Below are 15,270 nucleotides of genomic sequence, written 5' to 3' on the forward strand. Positions count from 1 at the left end.
TCTTTTTTTTAAGTTTGCAAATGGAGAAAAGGGACACACGTGAGTCTCTGTTAATTAAAAGGTTAGTGGTTTGAGCCCACCCAGAAATGCACTTCTCATTATTGCAATGTAAACCTCATCTCTACTTATTCGGATTTCTTAGCAAAACCTTAACCCACTTGATATTTGCAAGAAATGTGAATGTTTTTGTTAAACAATTAAGTATGTAAGTCAATATCACTGGGAATGGCCAATAATGACCAACATTCAAGGACATCATATTCAGCCAAGGACTTTGATCTTCGAACGGCTAGCAGAAGAATTCATTTATGCTCTCGATGCATCCTTAGTTAGAATATTTAAAATTACGACACAGATTTGTTGGAGAACTTGACAAGCAAAAAAGACAGTTGGACAGCATGATTATGCTAGGACTGTACATTTGTATTTTAATACTTTTGTATATTTATCTCAATTGTAATATACATGTAACCATAAATGCTGTTCTATGTAAATACATTTTGTTATATTTTATCATATTTTAGCTGAGGGCACAAGGGGGTCTATTATACCTTCCGAAACTTCCAAGACAACTATAACAGAGGCTCATATTTTAATATAATTTGCTTTAAAAGAAAAACACAATTTGTACGATATCATCCCTCAATATCGACGTTCAAATGAAGGATTTAAAGAAGCAACAGCGATAGGAGAGTACATTGATTTTGGACCAATGTTTGCATCTGAACAATCCTTCCTCTTGGAAAGAAGAAAAAACAGGTATGTTTTGAGTCTCATGATGATGCTCTTCTGGAAAAAAAAAAAACAGTGCAAATTTGTTTCGGATGTATTTTGGATAAAATTATCATCGAAAATAAATTTGATCAGTTGAATGCAGTCGAAACTTTTGACATTTTATATGATGACAGGACGTACATTTAGGACTCAGTACCGATAACGCTGCTGATATTGATGGAGTAGAAATTAAGTGTATTGGCAATTTTATCTGAGGCAAGAAGTACTAGAACACCTCCTATAAAAATGTTAGGATTCAGAGCAAGAAATATTTTTCCACTTCACCCAATGGTATTGCATTAACGAGGCTGAAGCTGGCTTCTTATTCGCCAGCTTCTTCTTCTGCCTTAAATGCTGCTGCTGTGATGTTATGCCGCCTTTCGCCTGTAGATGGCTCTCTACAGTAATTTTTAAAAGTACTAATCGGGATGGATTACTGTATTTATCCTCAGTAAATGGGAATATGTAAGTAGTGACTATCCAAATAACATTTTTGTGTGAAACACATTTCAGAAAATTGTAAACCAATTTTCAAAACTCACAATAACACAAACACAATAAGTAAATAAGACAAAGGCAAAACATAAGTTCACAGGCTCTTTCTGCATATTTACCACGACCTTGCCTTCTGATCATAAAAAGTCTTAAAATCTTGCATATTACAAGAACTTTTTAATATAAATGGGACATTTAGAACATGACATATGAGAATATATGGTTAACCGAGGATGAGCAACGGGTGATTGCACTTTTTGCTTCTTGCTATAAACCTACCCCCTGGTTATAAAAACATCTAAAAATTCTGACACTGAGGTGTGAGAGACAATGGAACAGACTATCAAAATCCTGAACTTTAGGAAATTTTACTGTGCCATTTTTTTAAATATGACCCTGTGAACATGGCATGTCCCTCCTTCCTCATTACCAAAACATCTCAATGTTCCGACACTACAGATGCAGCCATTCAAAATGGGTGAGGTATTTCGCAGCATACCCCGGTGGGCGTGTCGCAGTATCACGCGGTATCACGCAGTTAACGTGTGTCACGTGGTTAACTATCCGGCGTCGCCTTGTAAAACCGCCAGGGGGAGCTTAACCTCTCATGTACAGCATTTGAACCTTTAATTTTGAACTGTGTATTACAGCATGTTAATCATCAGTCATTAAAATGTTGGTATATTTTATGAAAGCAAGATTGCTCAGTTGGACAAAAGTACACAACCTACCTTTATCAGAAATATTTATGCATCAAAGCCTTTACTGAAGATATTACTAATAGTATTAATAATGAATGACTTTGGACAAGCTGTATACTCAAAGTATAATTTCTTTAGCACATTTGTACAAGCACTTGGAATCTGTCCAAGCCATACTTTGTCAGGCATTTTGTTTTACTTCAACGGGCATAAAAACTTCCTTGCTTTTAACAGGGCGTTTCATAATTTCTAACTACGAAAATGATTTAAAATGAGACACCTATCATTCAACTAGAGCTTAAAATATCACAAGGATCCTCAAGAGCACAGCAAATAGTGTATTAAAAGACACTTGTATTTATCAACGCTTTCTTTTCCGTATACCAGATTTTATGGAACCACTGCAGAGGGGTGTCAAATGCGGCACTTTAAAGGAAAAATACACACCGGTATTCCATCCAAGTACTTAACTAGCATGTGAAATAGCGTGTGAAAAAGTGGTAGTATTAAGCTTTTCTGCTAATATAATATGGAATCGCGTATCTAAAGAATTTAATAACGGTATTCGTGTGCTGCGACAGGGCTGTGTAGGGCTGTTTCGCCTGCCTGTTCGTGCAAGCTGTCTTGTAGCCAACTGGTCTATGTGCGTGACTACCAACTGGCAGGTTGTGTGTTTGAATCCAGCTGGTGCTGGACTTTTCTTTTAACAAACATTTCTTCGAAAAAATAGGTAAGCGATATTATGGACAATCAATTGACTTTTATATTTCAAAATATCGCAACATGATCGATATTTGCGATATTTTGAACATATCTTCCCTTCTGACAGTGGTTCCTGCTTCTAGTGTGTGTGTGTGCAACAGAGTACATTTTTATAGAGAAATGGAGGCTGGACAGTATGTGTTACAATATAAACATTTATATTGATTTAAATCGTGTATGATTTAAATCGCAAACGTGTGTTTAATTATGTGTTTTTTAATCATAATCAGGCTAATGCATTTCTACATTTTCTGTATGAACCAGCTTAGAGGTTCATACAGAAAGACAGCTTGTGTTTAAATTGAGTGTAAGGTAATTTATGCTTCTAAAGTCATGGTCAGCATTTATTGTACTGTGCTGTAAACTTTTTCTGTGCCTAGTCACATTATTTTATAGCGTTTTTATTGTGTTATTAAATCCGGTGGCGCTGTGTGTTAGTTTCCTGACTCCCGTTATTTAAACTGCAACACTGATCATTCATCTCTAAATAAACTTTATTTTATATAGCGTTTTAACCAAATAGGTAATTAGATTGCTCATAAACCTAATCGCTTTTTCTACATAAACACAGCGTGATTGCTCTCTGAAAATGCTTTCCGTTAAAGCGATTCTATTGAGGGAGTAGCCCAGCTACCACTTAACACTGTACTTCCTACTTTGAATACCTGTGAGAATGGTTTAATTCGTCACAGCCAGCACTCCGGGAGTTCATATTGCTTGATTAATTTTAAAAACTAAGTTATAAATGCAAACGCTTCCTCGGTGCGCTGCTCTGGTACGCTGGGTCTTACACAGTGCCTGTCGGCAGTAAGCGTTACAATATACATACCCAACACTGCTTGTACCCATCTGTCATGCAAATAAAACACCTTGAATTGAATTGAATTGAGGGAGAGAGGGGGGTAGTGGGACAGAGATACTGTAGACAGACTCAAGGCAAATAAGATACTTATGGGTACGCAGGCATTCACGACAGCAACATACGAAATGTTTGCACGTATTGTATAGTTAAGTTATTACTTGGTTTTCAAAGTGCAACGAAATACAATATTGTTGTTGCTGCTGTTCTGGTTGTTTTTATCCCGTAAAGCGTTTTGACTATTGCCTTTCATATCTGACACCAGTGAAGTAAAAGGGGTGATTTCAGACCACATTTTAGTTACTTTATTTTGTTTACTTTTAACATTTCTGTAATTTACAGTAGATGTCACAATAGAAGCCCGAAGCCTATTATACTCAGTCTAGCCTTGGATCCTCTGAGTCCCATGACTCAGTCTTGTCTGCTTTCCTAGAATAAAACCAGTTAAGTCTTGTGTACTATGCAATTTATATTTTCCTATTCCATGCATTCCCTTAATGTTTAGAGTTTACTATATTCTCCAGACTCAAACACATAAGTACTAATAGCTCTGTCCCTTTAGGAGACTCTTTGCAGTACTGTCCCACTACCCCCATGAATTCTTTAGGTTGGGTCTAATATTTTCCAGTAATATACAGAATGGCATACAAAATGCTGTCAGGCAGGTAACAGAAAAGAGAAAAATATAAATATTTCCATTTTACAGACGTTCACACATTTATAACATTTCGGCTCAATAAAAAGCTAACCCAATAATTAAATGTGATAAAGTATAGTTTGGATGTTTATACATTCATGTTAATCGTATTCTTGATTTATTTCAATAAGTGTTCATGTTTCATTTGCTAACTTAGAGCATATTGTGCAATGAAGATTAAAATAGTAGCGTGACAAGTGACTTCCTTCTCTCAGTGGAAATTAAAAGGTAGCCTGATAAATTATAAGACAGTAAGAAAGGTTCCAATCAGGAGGAGACAATTCTTTCCATTTTTTTGGTTTGATTGCTGGTAGCAAACTGATCTGAGGATCTACTCCAGCTCTTTCTCTTTTTATCATACAGTAAATTTTATTTTCTTGCTTTCTGAAACACAATATAACAAAAAATAACCTCACAAACTCAAAGAAAAAATCCTTGCTCCCCCCCTCCCCTTGGCAGTACTTCCTCCCATGCTTTTTACTAAGGACATCTAAAATACTGTCAAACAGCTACAATGGTATCTCTGTACAAGGCTTTGACTGTGTCAATCACAGCACCTACCGTTCCCTTACCAGCAACAACATGGATTCTAACACTCAGACATTAAAAAAGTCAGGCCAAGAGAGAAAATACCGAGCTTTACAACATGGGGTACCAGTAACATTTTACCCACAGTAGACTCACCAACCAGATGTGTTTCAGTTTCTGTGATAAGCCTAGATTAATCATATCCTCTCCTCTAGTAGGAGCACCAAGTGTAAACATGTAACGTCCCTATTAAAAATAATGGCAAAACAGAAGTTCACTCTTTCTAGAACATACCTTCCTATGGGCACTCCTAAAATGTATAAAATAGTGTCCACAGCATCTCATAATAGAGGCAAATGGGGAACTACAAACTCATTTCATACAATGCCATCCATGAGGGGTTAAATACACCCTGAGAGAAATTAATTTCTGGATAATTCAACGGCTATGATTTCTGGAATATGTATTATCCCAAATATTTTCACAAGAAATTGAATCATTTCAATGAATCTGTGCCATTCAAGTACCTACTCCAGACAGTAACCACTGCTAAGGGTTTATATGAAGCTTGCATTAAAAGACTTTAAAAAAATGTCATGTTCCCATAAAAAAGTCATGCCTTGGAGTATAGACTCAAACTGCAAAATAAACACATACAGAAAGAAAGTATTTGTATTGTAATTGCAAATCCTGGTATGAGTGATTGGTATGACTTTCCTCATTACAAATCTCTTATTAGAATTTAAATTTCTATGTAACTCCAGGTCAGAACAGAGAAAATGTAACCGCCTTAAGGAGTTTACGATTATGAAAAATAGAAGGATAAGCATGATACGTATGTCTTCTGTCATTTTCTAAGTCATGTTACTGAGCACCAAATCTTATTGAGAATATGAATCCATTTAAGGTTTATACCATTAAAGTAAAAGTTTATTCCATGCTGAAAATGTTTGTACCAGACTTTTTTGAGGCCTGTTTAATTGTGTCTGAAGTCTAATGTTGTAAATTTTATTGTTAAAAAGATCCATGAAAATGTCACTACTAAAGTTAGCTGGTACTGTTGGTATTGTAAGTGGCAAGTAGAGCTCATAGTTTACCGCTCCTGTCTTTCTGAGCAAGGAAGAGCTCTGCAACATATCTTTATGGAAGCGACCCTTTAAGAACAAAACAAATTCCATAATTTGGTAACACCATGGCTGAGTCATTCATGCCTACCTCAGACATTGTACTACACTCATACTGTAAGTACTTCACACAAGTGCCAGACATCTTTTTCAACTTTCACTTTTGCAAGTGACAGAACTATAACAATAATTTATTATTAATTACTGGCAAAGGATTGTGTACAGCATATAAAAATATCTCACATACACATACTGTATATCATTAAAACCTACACTTGTTCTTTCAAATCTATAAACAATAGTTTTATATATTTATTTATTGGAAACTAGCAAGTGCACAAAAACCAGGTAGACAGTTGGTAATTCTGTTTGATAGGTATGCTCAGTATTATATCAGGGCAGTACCAGGACCGTTCCACACTCTGTAATGACTATAGGTTATTGTGAAGTTAAAGGGAACTTCAGAGATTGTGCACTTTAAAATTATAAAGTGTTTAATAACCTTGCAAGGGTTTGTTGCTTTTAGTTATCTGTCACAACTTTTTTTTTCCTTTGAGCAGGAGAAAGCCTGGATGAATTTATGAGAGATTTAAATGGTTGAGCATGTGAGTTTGAGGTAACATGCAAATGTGTGTTTCATGCATGAAGCACGAGATATGATATGGCGGCAGATGGTTCACTGAAATTGCTGCTGCAGACAATACAAGGTACAGTATAAAGCTACTGTAACTGCTTATCATTTTTGTCAGAAGTATGAGATTTTATTTTGAAGATGGGTACAGTACAAAACAAATGTTTTCACATTAAAGGACACATCAGTCTTCTGCATTTGGAGAAATTAGCTTTCTAATGTAAAGTATTGAGATTATTTTATTTCAATGAAAGTTCCTCCAAAATTTAACTTCTGGACATATACTAGAGAAATTGAAGATTGAAGACTTTTGTTCAATGTTACATGTTGTGGCCTGAAAAAAGACACAGGCACATCCTTGCTTGTGACCTAATCTTCTTGCTGAAGTGTCAAGAAATTCTGCTAATAGGCAAAATCCCTACTCAGCAAGCTGAGTGAATTGTTATGTGTAATGTTCAACCGTATCCATAAACTTTGGATAAATTAATTGCTTTGGAAGTACAGGGGTATGACTCATATTCATTCTATTCTATTTCACCACAAAAGCCTGGCAGAACACTGAAGTGCTTTGTGAACAGCTGTTGTGAATGGGTATGAGTTACTAGTAGACTAGCTAGCAGCCATATCACCCTGCAACTCACAACTGGCAACCCACTGAAACTAAGCAGTTGTGAGTTCCTGGATGGGAGACCTCCTGGGAAATCATAATCAGGCTAATGCATTTCTATATTTTCTGTATGAACTAGCTTAGAGGTTCATACAGAAAGACAGCTTGTGTTTAAATTGAGTGTAAGGTAATTTATGCTTCTAAAGTCATGGTCAGCATTTATTATTGTACTGTGCTGTAAACTTTTTCTGTGCCCAGTCTCATTATTTTATAGCGTTTTTATTGTGTTATTAAATCTGGTGGCGCTGTGTGTTAGTTTCCTGACTTCCATGTCACATGGTCTGTGATTGAATCCCATGGAACTATGACTTTATTTTTTAACAAACATTTCTTTGAAAAAATGAAACGTTTCCCTTGGTCAGAGATTAAATAAAACCTCACTCGCACCAAACAAATTTATATTTCTAAATATCACGACATGATCGAATTTAAGTCTTTTTAATAACAATGAATAGTCACCTATGCTTTACAAAATATACATTTATATTGATTTGAATCGTGTTTTGATTTAAATCGTAAAAAACACATAATTAAACACGCGTTTGCGATTTAAATCAGAACACGATTAAATCAATATAAATGTTTATATTGTAACGCATACTGTCCAGCCTCCATTTCTCTATAAAAATTTACTCTGTTGCACACACACACACAATAGAAGCAGGAACCGCTGTCAGAAAGGAAGAAGGTGACTATTCATTGTTATCAAAAACGACTTAGAATCGATCATGTTGCGATATTTTGAAATATAAAAGTCAATTGATTGTCCATAATATCGCTATTCTATTTTTTCGAAGAAATGTTTGTTAAGAATATAGTCCAGCACTGGCTGGATTTGAACACACAAGCTGTGCATTGTTAGTCAGGCACATAGACCAATAGGCTACAAGACAACTCGCATGAGCAGGGAGGCGAAACAGCCCTACACAGCCCTGTCGCAGTACACGAATATAATCATATCGTCATTAAATTCTTTAGATATGCGATTCCATATTATATTCCCTATTAATCTCTTTAGTTAAAGACTTCGATGCTTAAAATGTTTAGGGAGAAATGGAATACTGGTGTGTATTTTTTTCTTTAAAGTACCAAGACCAGCTATACACAGTACTGTATGTTTATGTTCCAAAATTAATATAGTTTATGTCCTTCACACGCGTTACAGTATGCTCCTATTCTTTTTCTGCTCAGCTACTAAGATTTCCCTTCAGTGGTAAAATTCAATATCTACAACGGGCACAGTAAAGACATTTACTGTACAGTAAGTCTTTCTACGACAGATCAACGGACCACGAGTGCCCCTGTCGGTCAACCGATCACGCACCGCGGTACCCCGCGTCATCTTACGTCATGATACGCGACACCGCAGCCAATTACCTGTGGTACGTGTCTGTACCGCTCACTTTGAATGGCTGCATCTGTATAGTGAACAAAATAGCACCCCTTCTGCTGAATTACTTTTTCCCTCCTTCCTCGTTACCAAAACATCTTAGTATTCTGACACTAAGGTAAGAGAGACAAAATCACTCATCACGAACATTTGTAATTACAAAACTTCACTGTTGCATTTCTGCGTTGTGACATTCTGAACATGGCATGTTAAAGTATATAGAAAACCTAGATCAGAACAGGCTAAATGTAATTCATAGTGATTTATATTTTTTTAATTCTTTCTAAATGAAAAAATATGTTTTTCAGTGATTATGACACTTCGGTTTTACATAAAATATGCTTCAATGCCAAAATAAATAATAATGGAAAAAATACCCACAGTGGACATTCATAGTTGTGATTATAGGAATGTTATATATCAGGTGGGTAGCTGTGTCAGCATGCGTAGGCTGCAAAGGAAAAAGTAAAGGATTATTCCATGCTGAAAAGAGAAGAAAGGAAACATAACGTGTTGGCCGTGGAGCCTTCTTCAGGTGTGAGAAAGACAGGGCAGTAAGCAAAGATAATTTCCTTTATCTTTGCTTGCTGCAGTTTATCTTTGATTACAACATCAAGAACGTTAGGAATTTTTACGGCTATCAGCTCCACATCAACTTCCTTTTATAACTAACCTCATCAGATCCCTTTACTCCCAACTCTTCCAATTTCTCACTTCAGAGAAGGATAAAAAACTCAATCATCCTCTACAAAGAAAAACCACCTACGACCTCCACCAATCCTAACCTTGTTTTTACTATACCCTCTGACCTTTCCCTTTCACCCCTTTGCATCCTCAGCTAACATATTTTAAAATTACAATATACTGTATAGTATTTATGTTTAAAATTAAGGTAAATATGTCAAAATATCAAAATCCAACTGCACAGTGCTATCGTAACAATGCTTGTCAAGTTCTCAAACAAACCTGCATTGTATTTTTAAAATATTTCAGCAGAGGATTCAACTGGAGTATAAATGAAGATTCGACTATATTTTTTCTTGGGTGAATATGGTTTTCTGGGGAGTTGCAATGTTGGGCATTATTGGACATTTCCCGGTGACCCTGACACGTGTTAAACACTCGCATTTCCTGCAAATATTAAAATGGTTATGGCTTCGCTGAGAAATCTAATTGACTGAAGACAACGTTTACATCGCAGAAGAAACGCGTCCCCGGGTGGACGCAAACCACCAACCTTTCAGTTAACAGCCAAACGCGCTAACCGATTGTCCCACAGAGACTGGCGGATGGGTACTTCTCTCGAATCACAAGTTTTCGGTTAAAAAAAATATCTTACCGTTTATTTTGCCAGCCGGTAATATTTCTTCTGCACTGATAACCAAGAATTGAATTTCATTTTTCGCAAGCTGTGTGAATTTAATCAAAAACAAGTTTTCCAGAAAGGAAATTAACACCTGCATTTAACGAAATTAAGCCCTTTGTGATTGCCCGAAATGGACCGGGGTAAAGTTAGCTCGAAGTTCGAAAATGATTTTGGCACGCCTGTAGCGCTTTCACGAAACCTCTTAGAGTTGCGAGAATGCTTGTTTTGTGTATAAAATACATTGTGGATGCTTTCTCAGCCTTTACTTTTTCGATTTTATGACATTTTTTTGACCATGCACGAATATTCTTTTGTCCATATCTTCGCAATGGAAGCACAGAACGCCGTCAAACCAAATGCATTTTAAAGACCACGACTTGTGGATATTTCCACAGCCTTTACATCAAACTATCAGTGAGCTAATTATCTTTTTTTAAACCTCCGGTTTTTCATCGATGCGTAATTACGCACGAACTGGAACCCGGGGGACCGCTGTGTGCACACGTTCACAACGCGAGAAATACTGTTCAATAAGGCTTCATGCGAAAAACCCGTATATGACCATAGGAAGCAGAACAGCGCAGTCTCCCATTACCCAGACTGTAAGCACGGGAATAAAGCTTTGTTTGATTTCTGAAACCCTTCCTTTACGCCCTGTTTTCATTCAGGTAAGGGTCAACTATATTCACAATACTACTGACAGCAGGAAGATTAAAATATTCTTTTCTCAGCAGCTTATTAAAAACAGCTCCCATGATGTTCAAACCGATTTTTTACACAGAACACTGACACAGCTTTGCATTTTGAATCTCTTTTTCTCATGCTTTTATTTAATATGGCACAATGCACTGGGATAGGGGTATTCTGTTCACAAACCAATAGCATTTAAACCACAGCACCCACAATGCAGCAAGTGTTTTGGACACTAAGCAGGTCCTCTGACTTTTCCCAGCTTTGTTTTGGGTTGTGGAACCTTTCTTTATATTTTTTAGGATTTTCTGAAGATAACACTACAGGTAATACACTGGGATAGGTGGGTCATCTTCATGGCTCAATAGCATTTCAAATACAGCACCCGCACTGCTGAAACCAAGTGTTTTACACACCAGACAGGCCCCAGAACCTCGTACAACCTTGCTGTGGCTGTGGCCCCTTTCTTTATTTTTTTTATGATTTTCAGATCATAAGATTGTAGGTTCGACTTCTAGCTGGTTCGTGTAAATTTTAATCAGGCTCTTCAGTAATAGATTATGTAATGAACCACACCTGAAAGCGAACGTTGGGTCTGTTTCCTTAGTTTTCCAGCATGAAATAGCAAATCGTTACAAAAAGCACCAGCTAATGTCCAATAGCAGTTTTTTTTTCAAATTACATTTTCAGGTTTAAGACACTGTTTAATAAAACAGTGTCCTTAAAATCTCCAACTTTCAGGTTTGTTTTACTTTATAATAAAGGAGATCTGAAACTTCCAGGATTCCATTCTCTGATGTAGCTGTCTCTAAAGAAGGGGGTGATGATTCACAGATGTGAACCGTGCCTTTTCTCTTGTATTCAAGGGTATTCGCTGCGTAAGCTCCTAAATGCGTGTTCTTTATTACTCTATTTTGTGTAGATTATCTATGTGGTGTACAGATAGAACTCAACTACATGGTATGAATTCCATGTTCAGCACAAGCAGAACTTGAAAAACTAATAGCTGACCTCGACATGATTTGAACACGCAGCCTTTTGATGTGAAGTCAGAAGCGCTTCCGTTGTGCCACGAGGTCACGCCAAACAGCTACTTTTAAGCCCCCATCAGCGTCGTGAATTTTTTTTTCCTCCTGTGAGGAGTGCCGCTCTCCCAAAGAGAGTCTCTTCTTCCCAGACCACATTTTATTCTTGCCTCACAGCTCTTGAGCAGGTGTTGTTCTCGACAACAGATCCAGGAACACTGATTGTTTTTTTTTCATTAAGTACCCCATGGTGCAACGGTAGCACGTCTGACTCTAAATCCGGAAGTTGAGTGTTTTAAGTACATGGGAGTCAACTGATACTGAACAGGTTCTGCTGCTGAACCTGCAGCCTTCACCATAAGGTCCAATTCCCCAGCCTTCTGACCTTATATGTCCATCCCTTCTCGTCAAAACACAGAAATCGCAGTATAGAATGAAAAAACTCCAATAAATCTCAGCTGCTGTTGGTAATTTTCCTTTAAAAACAAATGAATCTCCAAAACTTTTACGGAGTGTATCACTTGCACTGAGACCGAGACGTGTTAAGCTGTACATGAGTCTTTGTGGCTCGGGTGTTAACCAAAAGGGTGGTGGTTTGAGCCCTCCCAGGGACGCTATGAGCCTTTTAATGAACACAACCTCCTCACTTCATTTCTCCACGGGCGGTCTCGTACCGCAATCAAATACAGAGCCTGTAGGGGGCAATAAGCTTGCAAATATAGCTCGCTGTGTATATATGAAGAAGCAGAGGTTAGTTTCTCATCTGCATGTTGCAGAGCCTTACGAAACTCGTACCAACAGCTGGGGTTTGATCCCTGCACGGGCTATTAGTTAAAAGGCCATTGTAAATGACGTGTAACAGATTTTCCAGCTGGCTTTTCTGTTTCACACTAAATTGCAATCTTGAAACTAAAAGAATAAGAAATATGGAACACAACTGTTGTTCCCCAAGAAGGAAAGCTGTTCTACACTGATGTCACTCCTTTTAATAAAATCCAGATTGTGAAGACATCTCCGTCCTATCAAAAGAAAATGTTATACAAAAGTTGGAAAGCACACTCTCAATCCATCTGTATATTTGATTTTTGCCATCCATTCAAGGGTGCTTGGTGCTTTACAAACAAATCATTTCAGGGAAGAAACTTAGTTTAGTGAGCTACTGTTGTATTTTCACTGATTGAATTTGATCTTTGTACTCTCTTTGCATTCTCATATATAATATTTCAGAATTACAGTTCAAATTTGTTGGAAAACTTCACAGGCATTATTAGGTTAGCACTGTACAATTGTATTTTAATATCTTGGTATATTTACCTTCATTTTAATATAGAAGTAACCATAAATGTTGTTATTTTGTACTTTTGTCGCACTTTTTAAAACATTTTAGCTGAGGATGCACGGCGACAAGTGCATGATATTATTCCTTGATATCGATGATCACTTGAAGGATTTGAAGAAACTATCAAAGAAACAGCAGCAATAGCAGATGATTTTGGTTTTTTAACCCATCTTTACACCTCAATAATCCATTTGTCCTTGAAAAAAAGAAAAGACAGGCATGTTTTGAGTTTTGAGAGGAATGATCCTCTTCTCGTTCAAAAATAAACGTATAAATTTGATTGCTTCAGTAGAATTTTGGATTTTCTTTAGAAGATCTCACAAAGTATTGCCAGGATCTATATTTAGTGTTCAGTAGTGATAACACTGCTGATATTGATGGAGTAGAAATCTATGATGTATTGACAGCTTTATCTGAAGCAAAAAGTCCTAGAACGCTGCCAATGAAGTTTTGGGATTCATACCAAGAAATACCTTTTGTTTTCCCACCCAAAATGCTACTATTACAATACACATTATGCAAACATTACCAGTTTTAGTAGCTTCTGGGTGCAATTTTCCAAACCTGAAACTAATTACAAATTATTTAAGATGAACCATGTCCAAAAATTGTAAATCAGGATTAATATAATATCAACTGAAATTACTACAGAAGAAAATATTTAACTGAAATATCAATAAGACTATGCAAGCCTAAAAAGTAGAACAATTCAATTCATATAACTTTTATTTGTTATTTTTTTACAAATGGGCTCACACACCGGAAAACACTAACATTTCCTCTTTATTAGAGAATGTGAATAACAGTTTAACCCAAAATGTTTTTAATTGTGATTTTGTTCAAATTCAATCATCTATCTATAGTGAGAAATTAATAAGAAAGTAAGAAATTGTGTTATTTCATAAACTGTAAGACATGGAGACATTGACAGGTTATAACCTTTGCTTTGTGTTTTAACATAAGTGTTCAGGATCCAAGCCCATGTTCGGACAGTTGTGTTTCTCTTGTAATCATCAAATGTCATTGTTTTGTCCGTCAGTTTCTTTCTTGAGTTGTACCATGGATATTTTATACCATCAATACTTTTCATGCTCTTTTGCATTTTCCTTCACATATGGAAAAGAACTCAAGGCGTTCTTGTCACTGTGCTACACAGTACAGGATATGCTGTGAGGAATTCGCGCAGCTTTCAGCGGAATCCAGAGGGAGGACTCGCTCGGTGAATGATCTCTCAGGAAATCCCGGGTGAGATTCAACATCCCGGGTGAGGTTTTTCTGCACCAGCCACGACAAGTTTGAAGACGTTCTCTGGATTTCCTGAATGTGACTTTAAATTAGTTCACATTCTTTGGTAGTTAACAGAACTAAATGCTTTGGAGGTACATTTAAAACTGCAGAGAACACTGTAGCACTTCGAGTTTAATTGTGTAAACCTGGCTCTCTATGAACACGAGCAAAGAGTTCTCACTCAACAGAAGACTGCGATGTGAGCACAGTAACATAAAACACTTGGAGATGCCAGAGATTGAACCCGGGACCTCATACATGCAAAGCATGCACTCTACCCCTGAGCTATACCCCCGACATAGAAGGCTGTGGAAGTGACTTAGAGATGTGCAGGTGCTCACAGAACACAATCCATCTTTTGCATCTTTTAAGTGCTCTTGATTAAACTATGCATAGAAAAACAGCGGTACTGATGATTTTCATGGACTGATGCACACTTGTTCTGTACAACTCCAGTGATAAAACCTTGTCTGTAAATATTGTAGAACGTAAAAGGGTGAAACAACGCTCCAACCGCAGGAATGGTAACAGAAAGGATCATTTTCTTATTTAATACGTCCTTTTGGGTTCCTTGTCAACGCACACAGACGTCAGAGCTGAACAAATATTTTGTACACAAGACGGCAGTGCGATATTAGAATTCCTGTCTTCTTGATGGATTCAGACTCTTTCTCAGAGGTCCATGCTTGCCAAATAACTTTACAGCTGTAGCGGCAATGCTTATTAATAAGACAGAATTAAGCGTTGCTGTGCTTTCCTAAATGAGGCCCCATCTCACTCTCCCTCTCTGTGGTGCAGCCACAGAGAAAGTATTCATGCAGGCTGATTTAAGATGTTTTCTTCTGATAAGGGACAGCTCCCAAACGGAGATCCACTTAGCTAAGCCTGGCTATCATGATCTATGGTCATCCATTGGCGCCTATCTGTCTAGGGAG

Source organism: Lepisosteus oculatus, unplaced genomic scaffold (genome assembly GCF_040954835.1).
Source record: "Lepisosteus oculatus isolate fLepOcu1 unplaced genomic scaffold, fLepOcu1.hap2 HAP2_SCAFFOLD_277, whole genome shotgun sequence".
NCBI lineage: Eukaryota > Metazoa > Chordata > Actinopteri > Semionotiformes > Lepisosteidae > Lepisosteus > Lepisosteus oculatus.